The sequence below is a fragment of the Pinus tabuliformis genome, chromosome 4_2 (genome assembly GCF_031772625.1).
Source record: "Pinus tabuliformis cultivar Carrire ecotype Pingquan chromosome 4_2, CPIR1, whole genome shotgun sequence".
NCBI lineage: Eukaryota > Viridiplantae > Streptophyta > Pinopsida > Pinales > Pinaceae > Pinus > Pinus tabuliformis.
Genome location: NC_142304.1, coordinates 1,097,674,047 through 1,097,686,325, shown reverse-complemented (window position 1 = coordinate 1,097,686,325; position 12,279 = coordinate 1,097,674,047). Strand labels below are relative to the sequence as shown.

Sequence of the window (12,279 nt, the reverse complement as noted above, 5' to 3'; positions counted from 1 at the left end):
AACAAGCTAAGGAACAAGCAGCTAAGGAACAACATGCCGAGGGAACAGCAAGCCAAGGAACAACATGCCAAGGGAACAAGAAGCTAAGGAACAGTACGCCAAGGGAACAACAAGCTAAGGAACAGCAAGTGAACGAACAACACTCCGAGGGAATAGCAAGCTAAGGAATAACACGCCGAGGGAACAACAAGCTAAGGAACAACACTCCGAGGGAACAACAAGCAAATGAACAGCATACCGAGGGAACAGCAAGCCAATGAACAACATACCAATGGAACAACAAGGTGAAGGAATAGTAGGCGAAGGAACAACAAGGCTAATGAACAACACAGCTAGGGAACAACAAGCGAAGCCGAGGGAACAACAAGGGTAAGGAACAACAAGCCGAAGGAAAAGCAAGTGAAGGAACAACACGACAAGGGAACAACAAGACGAAGGAACAATAAAGCGAAGGAACAACAACAGAAGGACTGAATGATGTTATTTATGGATCCAGTTTGAAAATTTATGAAATGTGGTCCCTGAAGAAAATAGAAGGTAGTAGCCTTATGTAGGTAGAAGCTTGTGTACTGGTATAAGGCTGCACTAGTACAAAAATTGTAAACAAAATTCTCTTAATATTAAAATAAGACAGAGACGATTGCAGCAGGTGGTTTTCACCCACATTGGGTTTCCACCTTATATCTTGGTGTTTATGTGTGTGTGATGCTTTATTATGCTCTTACTGCATTGTCTAAAGAATTTTTGCATATACGCTAGTTGCATTAAATAAATTGTGAATACACGCTAGTTCACTAAGTTAAAGTAGCGTATACAAATCAATTTTGAAAATTAAATTATTGATTTGATAATACTGATTCACCCACCCCTCTCAGTATTATTTCCAACAGATGAAACATCAACAATTCTCAAATAATGGCTACTTGTATAGCCTGCACAACTTGCATGATGTCAAACTTATAGTTTTCAAAGCTATTTTCTAAATCTTTTTTCTTGAGCAAATTTGTTTGTTTACTTTAGGTACTGTAGAGTGCTACTTTGTGACATATGCTATGATATAATTGCCTGGATAAATAGACATAAGTGTTGTACAACATAGTCTTTTTTAAATCTAAAGAAACAGTGTTTTCAAATACAAAATTTATTAATTAAGAACATCTTTTAGACTTCTTTGCTAAGTTATGATTATATTTTGGTAGGGGATTTTGTGTACACTGATATTGTGTTGTCTCTTTGGTTTCTGTCAGGAAATAATGGTTAATAAGAAATGTGTTCTTGAGCAGTAGACACACATCTTATTCTACTATCAATAGGAAACTCCATGTTTTTCAGGCATGGCAACAAAAATGCAGAATGTCAGTGGGACAACCAAAGTTCGTGTTCGATGAATTTAATACTAGTGATGATTTTGATTCATTGTCAGATAGAGAATGTCACGAGTCAAACTCAAATAGACAGAAACAACTCAAGAATGAAGGTGAAGATATTGCTTTCTATCTAAGTCAATTTCTTTTATTTGTTGGTTGATGTCATGTTTTGAGTGCGAACTTGTGAAATTCCAAATTGTATGTTGGTTTATGTAAATGGGATATATATATATATATATCATATGCCGTTCATGGTTTCCGGAGATCCGTGTTACATTTGCACAGAAGTTTAGATATCATTTAGATATCTAAACACCAAACAACAACATTGAGATTTTTCATTCACTCAACCTATAACATATTGCATCTATCTTCATCAATGTTTTTCTTCCATGTGCTATCTACTTATGACACTTCCTTTGCAATATTTGGTGCATTTTCTAGTTATAGGTCATTTATAGATTATAAATGTCTTCAGAGTTCCACTTCTAATTGAGTATTCAACTAAACATATTGATTCTCTTATACATAATTATTTTTCCCTCCACCCACTTTTCATAACTTCCATAACCATTAGGTAGGGACCTCCAACTTCGATGTTGCATTGCTTGTTTAGTAAAATATTGTCGAGACTTTAATTTATGAAAGTTGTAGAATCTGCAATTTATGACGTTTCAAGGTCTAATTTTTAAAAGTATAATTCTTTAAAGGGTGCTAGCTCAATGGAAGAACACTTGCTTTACAAGCAGGAGGTTGGTGGTTTGATTCCATCGTTCCCTAACATCCATATGGAATGACGACGATCAAGTTTTGGTGACGGAGGCTCTTTTGACCATCACCAATGAGCTTTGGTGACATTTTTCGGCCCTCACCAAAATATGAAATGGCGACGGTCAACAAATGCCACCATATATACACATCAATAGTGACGACCCTCAAAGGTCTATAACCATAAATAATTGTTGTTGATATGAAATGGTGACGGTCATTGTCCGCCATTATATTCATTATTCGTGATAGACCTTGAATGTCACCACAACACCTATACTTCTGACAATGCGGTTTTCTGGTGACGGTCAACAAACGTCACCATATATATGCACCAATAATGACAGCCATGAAAGATCCATCACAATAAATCGTTGTTCATATGAAATGGTGACGGTCACTATCCGTCATTATAATCAATATTCGTGATGGAATTTGAATGTCACCATAACACCTATACTTTTGGTGACGCCACCTTTGGTGATGTTCAGGTTTTGGTGACAGAGGCTATGGTCCGTCACCGTTGCTCATATGAAATGGTGACGGTTGCTATCCGTCATTATAAATAATTATTGGTGACGAACTTTGAATGTCACTAAAACACCTATATTTTTAGCGATGCCACCTTTGGTGACGTTCAGTTTTTGGTGACAGAGGCTATGTTCCATCACCATTGCTCATATCAAATGGTGACGGTCTCTATCCATCATTATAAATCATTTTTGGTGATGGACTTTGAATGTCACTACAACACCTATACCTTTGGTGACGCCACCTTTGGTGATGAAGGCTCTTTTGACTGTCACTAATGAGCTTATGGTGACATTTTTTTCCCCTCACCAGTGTCATTTTTTCTTGTAGTGCAAAATGGATATTCAAGAATAAGTTGAATGAAAATGGAGAGGTTAATAGAATCAAAGAAAGAATTGTTTGTAAATGGTATGTTCAACAAGAAGGTATATAATTTGAAGAAACATGTGCACCTGTTACTGGACTTGAAGCCATAAGAATTTTTCTTGCTCTTTCAAGTTTTTGGAAATTCAAAGTGTATCAAATGGATGTAAAATCTGCATTTCTTAATGGATATTTAGAAGAAGAAGTTTATATTGAAAAAACAGAAGGATTCATTCTAGGAAATGATGTGAAGCTTGTATGAAAGCTCAAAAAAGCTCTATATGGACTAAAACAAGCTCCAAGGGCTCGGTATTATCGTCTTGACAAATATCTACAACAACAAGGTTTCACAAAAGGATCTCCATACAACAACTTATACACAATGATTGAGAATGATAAACTACTAATTATTATTGTGTATGTTGATGATATCATCTTTGGTAGCAATGAAGAATATATGAGCTAGAACTTTGCTTCTGTTATGCAACAAGAATTTGAAATGTCCTTACTTGGTGAACTAACTTATTTTCTTGGTCTACAAGTACAACAAACAAAAGATGGAATTTTTCTTTCACAAACTAAATATCTCAAGCAAATTCTGAAGAAGTGTGGAATGGAAGATTCTAAACCAGTATGTACTCCAATGGTAACAAGATGTAGTCTCATTTCTAACGATGAATCACCTACGGTGAATCAACCAACATACAGATCTATGATTGGAAGTCTACTTTATCTATTAGGTACCATACCAGATATCATGCATGCAGTAGGAATTGTTGGAAGATTCCAAGCCAATCCAAAGGAATCACATCTTCAGGTTGTAAAAAGAATATTCAAGTATCTCCAAGGAACTCAAGACTTCGGTCTATGGTATCCTAAAGATACAGATCTCACTCTTCATGCATATGCAGATGTGGATTTGGCAGGAAATATTGATGATCGAAAAAGCACTAGTGGAGGTTCATTCTATATGGGATCACGATTAGTGTCTTGGTTTAGCAAGAAACAAAGTTCGATTTCCTTATCTACAGCTGAAGTAGAATATGTGGTTGTTGCATCTTGTTGCACATAACTACTTTGGATGATGCAAACATTACAAGATATTCAAATCACATGTTTTCCGAACTCAATACTTTGGTCTATGGTATCCTAAAGATACATATCTCACTCTTCATGCATATACAGATGCGGGTTGGGCAAGAAATATTGATGATCGAAAAATCACTAGTGGAGGTGCATTCTATATGGGATCACGATTAGTGTCTTGGTTTAGCAAGAAACAAAGTTCGATTTCCTTATCTACAACTGAAGTAGAATATGTGGTTGTTGCATCTTGCTACACACAACTACTTTGGATGTGTTGTGCTGTACAACAACCCCCCCATTTCATAAAATTTTTCTTTAAAATCATAATATGAAATGGGTCCCTTTTTAAACATAGATGTGTGAATAGATTGGTATTAACTTATTATTAGAAAAACCCTCATCAAAAGGTCTGATTGAAATATGATATCCCTTTTAAACAATGATAAAAGAGGCCTTTTTAAGCAAATCATAAAGCTTTTATTATTGCGATAAAGCGATCGCAAGATCACATATTGCAATAATAAAAGGAACATAAGTAAAAGCCCATTGAATAACTCCGATCCGAAAAGGGAAATCACTATCGGATATCGGGGAAAGGCAAAGCGCATCATTTATAAGGCATCCCCCATTCCTCCGATGCGATAAAGGTATTGCTATCAGCAATCGTCTGTGGTAATCAATGCGTTAATTATGACACCTTTAAATCCCTCGATGCGATAAGGCGTATCGCCATCGGCGATCAGCGATTTCGGAATGGCATGAATAAAGTGACCCGAGCCCTGTCCTGATTGCGATGCATTAAATCAGGGCACTTGTTTCTAAACATATTAAAGATTGGCATGCATCATATCACCTTTGGTGATTGAACAATATTTTGGATTATTATTAAAACCCTCCCTTTCACGATGCCAATCATCAAATGCGATTAACCGCCAAAAATCTAAGCCACGCTTGAATCAATAGACGTTATGATGGATTATTTAAAAGCCTCCTTATCATGATTGACAGGTGAAGCGGCCAATTAATGGAGTAGTTATGCCGAGATTTTCCACTTAGATTCTATCTGCGGCAGTGTTACCACGATCTATGACTATTCGTTAAAAGATATAACTCTTTCATATTTGCTCTTGTTATCTGTTTCTCTGTATCACGCTGGTTTCCTTCCTTGTGCAGAATTCCGTCGAAGTATCAAGTTTTAAGCAAATGGGAAAGAAATCTAAGAAATTCGCTGCGGCAGCGGCCCCAACAGTAACAATCCAGCCCACCACTGACCCAGGACCAAGCAAGAAGGGCCTAATTTCGGACACTACATGTCTCGGCCTTGGAAATACAAGCTGGCAAAGCATTTATAATATGATTGAGGCAGAAGAACCAGAGGAAACAGAAGAAGAAGATACTGCAGACTCAACCAGCAAATCAGAAGCCTCGCTGAAATATTTGGCCGACTCATTTTTACACAGGATAGCAGCTCGAGAGAAAATTCTCCCTTACACTGATGTGGTCATATGGGTGGTCAAACAAATTCCTGTTTCTGATAGGACCTTTTGCATAGTTGATGGAAGAGTTTTCGATTCATTTCAGCCTGACGAATTGAGGAAAATGTACCAATTGCCCGAGCCGGAAAAGAAATACAACAAAGCTTTTCTAAATAAATTCGCAGATGAGAATGAGAAGGAATCACCCCGATTAGACAATGGAGACGAAATCCAACAAAGCACAAACATGAGTCATCGGGTAAGTACTCCATGGATTCCTTAGCATCTCCTTACTGTTACGCTGGAGCAATGATGTGTAGGATATGGAGAATGCATGATTCTGCAAAATTTGATATCGAAATGGTTCCTTTAATGGAAGCGGCAACTAGTAGTTATATCATGGATTGGGCCAATATACTGTCTGATAAATTAGCCTCTGCAATTCTTGATTTTAGATTCAATTCACGCAAACCACCCGGACTATTCCTCTCTTCTATTACAGTGCTTATGTTATGGATATGCTTTATTTTAATTCCGAATACCCAATACTCGGATGGAGGTGGACGCCACCGGATCCTAATCCAATTCACATCTACCATCAGATGTTGTGGAAGGCACATTATAAAGACCACTTGTATCAAATATGTAGCAGTTTTATGTTACCTATCTATTATGTTATCTTTGATAAACCTGCCCCAAGGATTTCCGAGGAGGCAGAAGTTGACTTGACTGCTGTGGGAAATTCGTTCGGGGAAGATAAATTCACATATATACGGGTGTTTGGTAGTGCCACAAAACCCCATGTCCTCCCATTATATGTGCCGGATAAACTGTTGGCACGAGAATTAGCTTACCAAATCACAACCGCTGGAACGTCCAAAACTCTTAGGACTTCCAAAAAACAGTTATGGCCTATATTCCCTCTAAGATGTGGTGTCTATACCATACTCGATTGGAAACATGCTGAGAAGGAGGCAGGGAAAATAAATATGCTCAATCTTGCGACCATCCCTAACAGGCAATTCGATCCACGAAAGGTTGCCTATAATGTGCTTGAATAGGCCAAACTTACTAAGTTTGACCATGAAAAAGATGAATTTGATGATTTATTTTCTTCAGCAGAATCATTGTCTCAGGTTAAAACATTGGACATGATGAAATATAATGATGAAGGACCGGTAGAGTTCAATAGGCTCAGAGAACAGAGGTAGAAAACTCTGCCTCTGGACTTGTTGGCCACTACACCAACAACTAAGTCAAGCGAGCCTCGGCAGAAGAGTATTGACGAGCCTCCCGCTACAGAGAAAATTCCCGAAAAGGAAACAGAGCAGGAAAAAGGAAAGAAGCAGCACAATGAATTTATTGATTTAGAGACCCAAATTAATCCCAAAATCCTCCAAGAGTGGCAGCAATTTGACTCTATTATTAATAATCCCGAGAATCCACCAGGATTCGGCATGCCCCAAGTGACAGTCAGTCAAGAAACAACCACAACTACGGTTCCGATGGAAGGAACCAACGACCTACCCAGTAGTAAAGATGCGGAAATAATCCCCAGAGATCCATCCAATCAAATTGTTTTACTGGTAGAAGAAATACCACAACTAGACATCTTTTACAGTCCTAAACACAGGGTTGTGGTGAAAAGACAGAGGAAAAGGAGAAGACTTGATCAATATTCCCTTTTGCCAGATCAAACAGAGATGGCTAATGTGGTATGGAAGGAGGAACTGAACCCTTCCGATGACCTTACGAAACTCTCCCAGTATGCCGGAGCATATTCGACAGCCACCATGGATAAAGCGTCAGAGGTGAGCAATCTCCTCAAGGAAAAAGATCAAATGATTGATTCATTGCAGTCACAGGTGTTCGAAGCACAACGGAAAATAGAACAATTGGAACAACAACTATCAACACAGCGGCAGACAAACAGCCAATTAAATGAGCAATTACACAAAGAGAAACAGAGGATAGATTCGAGTGCAGTGCAGAAAAAGAAGGAACTGTCTGAAGCAGTGGCCAAATTAAAGGTGATGAACAAACAAATGAGCAAGACTAAGGATGAGCAAATCACTCAACTGTCACAAGAAGTAAAAAAGTTCAGGAGCCTTCCTCAAGTAGCAAAGTTTAGAACAGAAGCTCTACAAATCAATAAGGCATTGATTACACAGCTGAAACTACTATGTCATAACATTTCTTTGGTTGAACCTCTTTGTGAAATTACTACATCTATAGTTGATAAATTAGTTGAAGCTAGACAAGATTTAGAACAGACCGATGAGACCTTAACCAGTTTTCTTGCTTGGCAAGACTCCCTTGAAGGACAGGCTTCGAATCTGCCCAAAATCCTTGAGTCACACAAAGACATCCTGTTCCTAGAATGGCAGACTCAACTAATGAAGGCAGAAAGAGAAACCTCAAGATGTCGGTTATCTACTAGCAATTTAATTGAATTTGTTAACGACACTCTTTATCTATCTAATGTGATTTCACAGTGCAATCCAGGAAAATTAACATCGGCCAAAGCCTTGGAACAAACATGCAATCAGGAGTTGGAAAAGAAAGGAAGACTAATCGATGGCATCCAAAGTTTAACTTGGGATACCTTTTGGTTTTTATTAATCAAGCCATACAGTCAGAGGGTCGTGCTCAAATGTTTAACTGATGCTATCAGTTGCATGATCCCCCAGATCCAAGATGCCACATATTCAGCTCAACTGAATTCTTGCCTAAGCCACCCCCCAGAGTTGCAACCGATGTTAGATATTTGCCAGCTCAAGCTGAAGGAAGATCATCTGAAGCAATGAATTATGCTGCCGAGTGAGGACAAGCCGATTTTGAGGAGATATTCATAGCATCGTTGTACCAATTAATTAGCACTTTTATTTTGTAATTAGTTATCTTAATTAGTATTTATAGGCCCTTTCATGCATTTGGAAAGGGTCCTCAGTTTTTGTATAAACTCAAATCAGGAAGTCACACTATTGTGCTTATGATCTATTTTTTATAAAGAGTGGGCTAGTATTCTAAATTTTGACAAAGAAAGCTTTGATGATCTATGCACTATTGCCTTTTGTGGAAGTGTTTCTAAGTTGGAAAAAGTTATTTGAATGTGATTGATATTGGAAGTGATTTGAATAAACATATGGTACTATTATCTATGCTCTTCTATCATTTTGTATGTGAATCTGAATTCGTTTAAATTTTGCTATCATTGAATATATATATGTGTTTTAACAACAATCCTTGTACTTTTCACTATTGAATGTCCAAAGACTGTTATTCTTTCACTCATATCTATGTCTATGATATATATGAGAAATAGTGTAATAATGTTTGCTTGATTGCTTTGTTCAACTATTTGGGCTTAGTAATTATCATATGAATAAACATCTTTGCTTACCAACAAGAGTCATCTATATGCCTGTTAGTGAATGAAGACCATCCAAAGTTACACTAAAAGCAGCCATTTCCCGGGATAGAATAGTTGTTTACATTTTACTTTTAGATTAGATCATTCATCCATTATCATTAGATATTAGAAAATGAATTATTTATCCATCCCATTTACCAATCATTGGGAAACTGGTCCCATTATATCCAGTCGGAGCCACCACACCAAACAGAAAAGGAGTTGCCTTTAAGGTCCGAACCAGGTGGTTATCCCCGATGTTGATGCAGTGATTTTCGAGGTATCAACAGGATGATGCAAACATTGCAAGCTATTCAAATCACACGTTCTCCACCCATCTCCATTCTATGTGATAATACAAGCTCCATTATTATTTCGAAAAATCCAGTCATGCACTCCATGACCAAGCACATACCCATTAAGTACCATTTTATACAAGAACATGTGCTTGAACAAAAGGTTAAATTGGAGTATGTTCCCTCCAAAGAACAGGTTGTTGATATATTTACCAAACCGCTTCCCAAAGAAGCATTTGAATATCTCAGACAAAAGCTGGGAGTAGTTTATGCATCATCCTGCTATTAAATCCATTTTTCAGAGAAATGTTTCCTATATGTGGGTTTCATGAAGTAGAGTCACGTATATACGCCAGTTTCTGTGGCTGTAGGAGCGTATATGTTTTTCTGATAGAAAAACCATGGGTCAGACTCAAAATTAGTTTCTGTCATGGGTGTTCAGTCTGATGGTTATATTCTACTGATATGATTTTCTCATTGTTGTTTATTTGACTGATGAAGATGCTTTGATGAATGATTTGTTGACTATACACAGGTATCATAGGTTCAGGGGGAGAATTAGCCTTAAAAAACATTATGCATTGTTGGTATCATGGTTTCAAACATTCATATCATTTGTTGTAAAGGTCATGTAAAGACATATGGTGTAATAATATGTCTCTTTCTATCATTGTCTATTAATGAGTCATTTTGGACTTATGATGTAATTTGTACCCCCACTATGCATGGGAAGGATGATGTAATAATTGCAATTTTTCAGTGATGTCTGAACATTTGGTATATCCCCACTTGGTTGGGTGATTGATGTATGTATGAGTCATTGGTGATAGGAAGGACATACTCACATAGTTGAGTTATAGAGTCATGTTATTCGTTTGAAAAATATCTTTACAGACTCTGCATGTACTTTGGGGGAGCATGGACATCATAACATATCTCAAAGGGGGAGAATATCTTGGTTCGCCCTTTGCCCTTGATGTCAAAGGGGGAGAGTATCTTGGTGTTGTTTGATAAATCTGATACGTTCTACAACTTGATGTAATAAACACCAATATGGTTTCCATCAAGTCCAAAGGGGGAGATTGTTGGCATTATGATACATGTATTGTCCTTTATGGCAACTCACTCACAGGTAAGTTTGGATTTGATAAAGGGAAACTCACATTGTAATAGGAAATTTCAGAGGTAACAGGGAAATGGTACAGAAGAACAGGATGTTGGAACAAAGGACTACAGATCAGAATCAAGAAGTTGAAGAAAAATGATGTTTTAATTTAGTTTAAGTTGTATACGCAGGTTTACCTTGTCCAAGAAGCATATACAAGTGGGTTCACAGAACAAAAAGAGCATATACATATGCACGCACTTTCACAGAGGTAAAAGCGTGTATAAGATGGAAAATTAAGGTTAAAAGACTACTAAGGGTCAATACCATGGTGTTATCCCACAATATTGAGTAGAGTAACAGATATTTGATCACGTCCAAGAATACCACAAGTTCTAAGTGTTGTTTTGGTTTGAGGTATTGAGAAAGGAGAAAAATATATAAGGAGGAGAAGAAAGCGCTAGGTGTTCAAGTAAAATGGTTTTTCATGAATATTTCCATCTAAATTATATCTTATATTGTAAGGGGCTATGGTTATGATATGATCTGAAATATCTTGTGAGCCTTTCGATACAATGTTGGATCATGATCATGAGACCTGAAATGACTTATCATTGTATGATCTAATAATTTTTTGTCTAGATCTGAATGCTAGCACGTGTTTTATCATGTAAATGTTATGATCTGGGTATGACTGAAGAATGGAATAGCTGTGAAGTTTTAAGTTAGTATTTGCAGATCTATACGCCGGTTCACCTTAGCGAATGTGCGTATACATGCTGGTTCGACTCTTCCAAGTAGCGTATGAAAATAAAAGCTTGTTGTTTAGATATGACTGATCTATCTGATCAATTCTGTTGTTTTATTGTTGTCTATCAATGATGTATTCATTAGATCTGAATGTAGAACTGAATGTATAAGGATATTGAATCTGATTGATTAATTAATTAAGTGAGAAGGGTGATCTTTGTTGTTGTCTATTTAGAACTCTGTAATTTGACAGTAGATCTTCCGAATGTTACTAGGTGGTACAATTTTGATTAGAGGTTTTTATGATTCAGTATTTTTGGAGGTATACGTAGGTTTGGTTAAAGGAAGTAGTGTATACATGCAGGTTGGCTTCACTAAAGTAGCGTATACATTCTGACATATGATTTTTGAGGTTGAGGTTGGTTTTGATTGATGATGTAGGTTTTTGGCTTAAGCACAGTGTTCCGGTGACAGTGATCTGACTGTTCAGATTGACTAATTGTTGGTAGATGCAGTTATTGCAGTGGTGATTGATATTGAGCTTCAATGTTACTGATGGGTCCAGTATGAAAATTTGATGAAGCATGGCCTTCATTTTGTGGTGTTATGTGCCAGGAGTATCGAGTCTAAAAATTTATGAAAAGAGGTCCCTCGAGGAAGAATGAAGGTAGTAGCCTTCCGTAGGCCAACTCCTACGTACTGGTAAACTTATCAGCTAGTACAAGAGATAGGGGGTTGGAGGTCCCTTCCAGTAGAAGTTGGAAAACAAGAGAATGTTGTAGCCTTCAGCAAGTAGATGCCTGCATAATGGAAAAGTCTGCACCAGTACAAAAATTTGAATTTTTTTTTATTATAAGAAGATTGATGTGATGAAACCAACTCACAAAAATATAGAAAAGAAAGATCAACACCTTAGAAATCAGCCTCTTCGAGGGGGAAACCTCCTTTACATTACACAAATGAACAATTCTTGGATGATACAAATGAAAAGACCTCCTTTCTATATATAAGAATCTGAAGGGTCATAATATAATCAGAGGTCGAAATAACAATAATAATGTAAGGGCACAATAATAACAATAGTGGCCTTCCATTTTCGTCCTTTAATCTAACCCCAAGTGACTTT

The 12,279-nt window shown here is 37.2% G+C and overlaps 1 long non-coding RNA gene across 2 annotated transcripts in view; it reads left to right on the top strand.

The window, feature by feature from the left end:
- Positions 1-12,279, top strand: part of LOC149173492 (uncharacterized) — a 51,886-nt gene that overhangs the window by 13,585 nt on the left and 26,022 nt on the right. The window contains exon 1 of one of the 2 annotated variants that reach the window (XR_016259692.1): positions 1,251-1,477. The exons of the other annotated variant lie outside the window; for it this stretch is intronic. This is a non-coding gene — a long non-coding RNA (uncharacterized LOC149173492). Of the gene's footprint in view, positions 1-1,250; positions 1,478-12,279 lie in introns of those variants that run through there. 2 annotated transcript variants of the gene reach the window in all.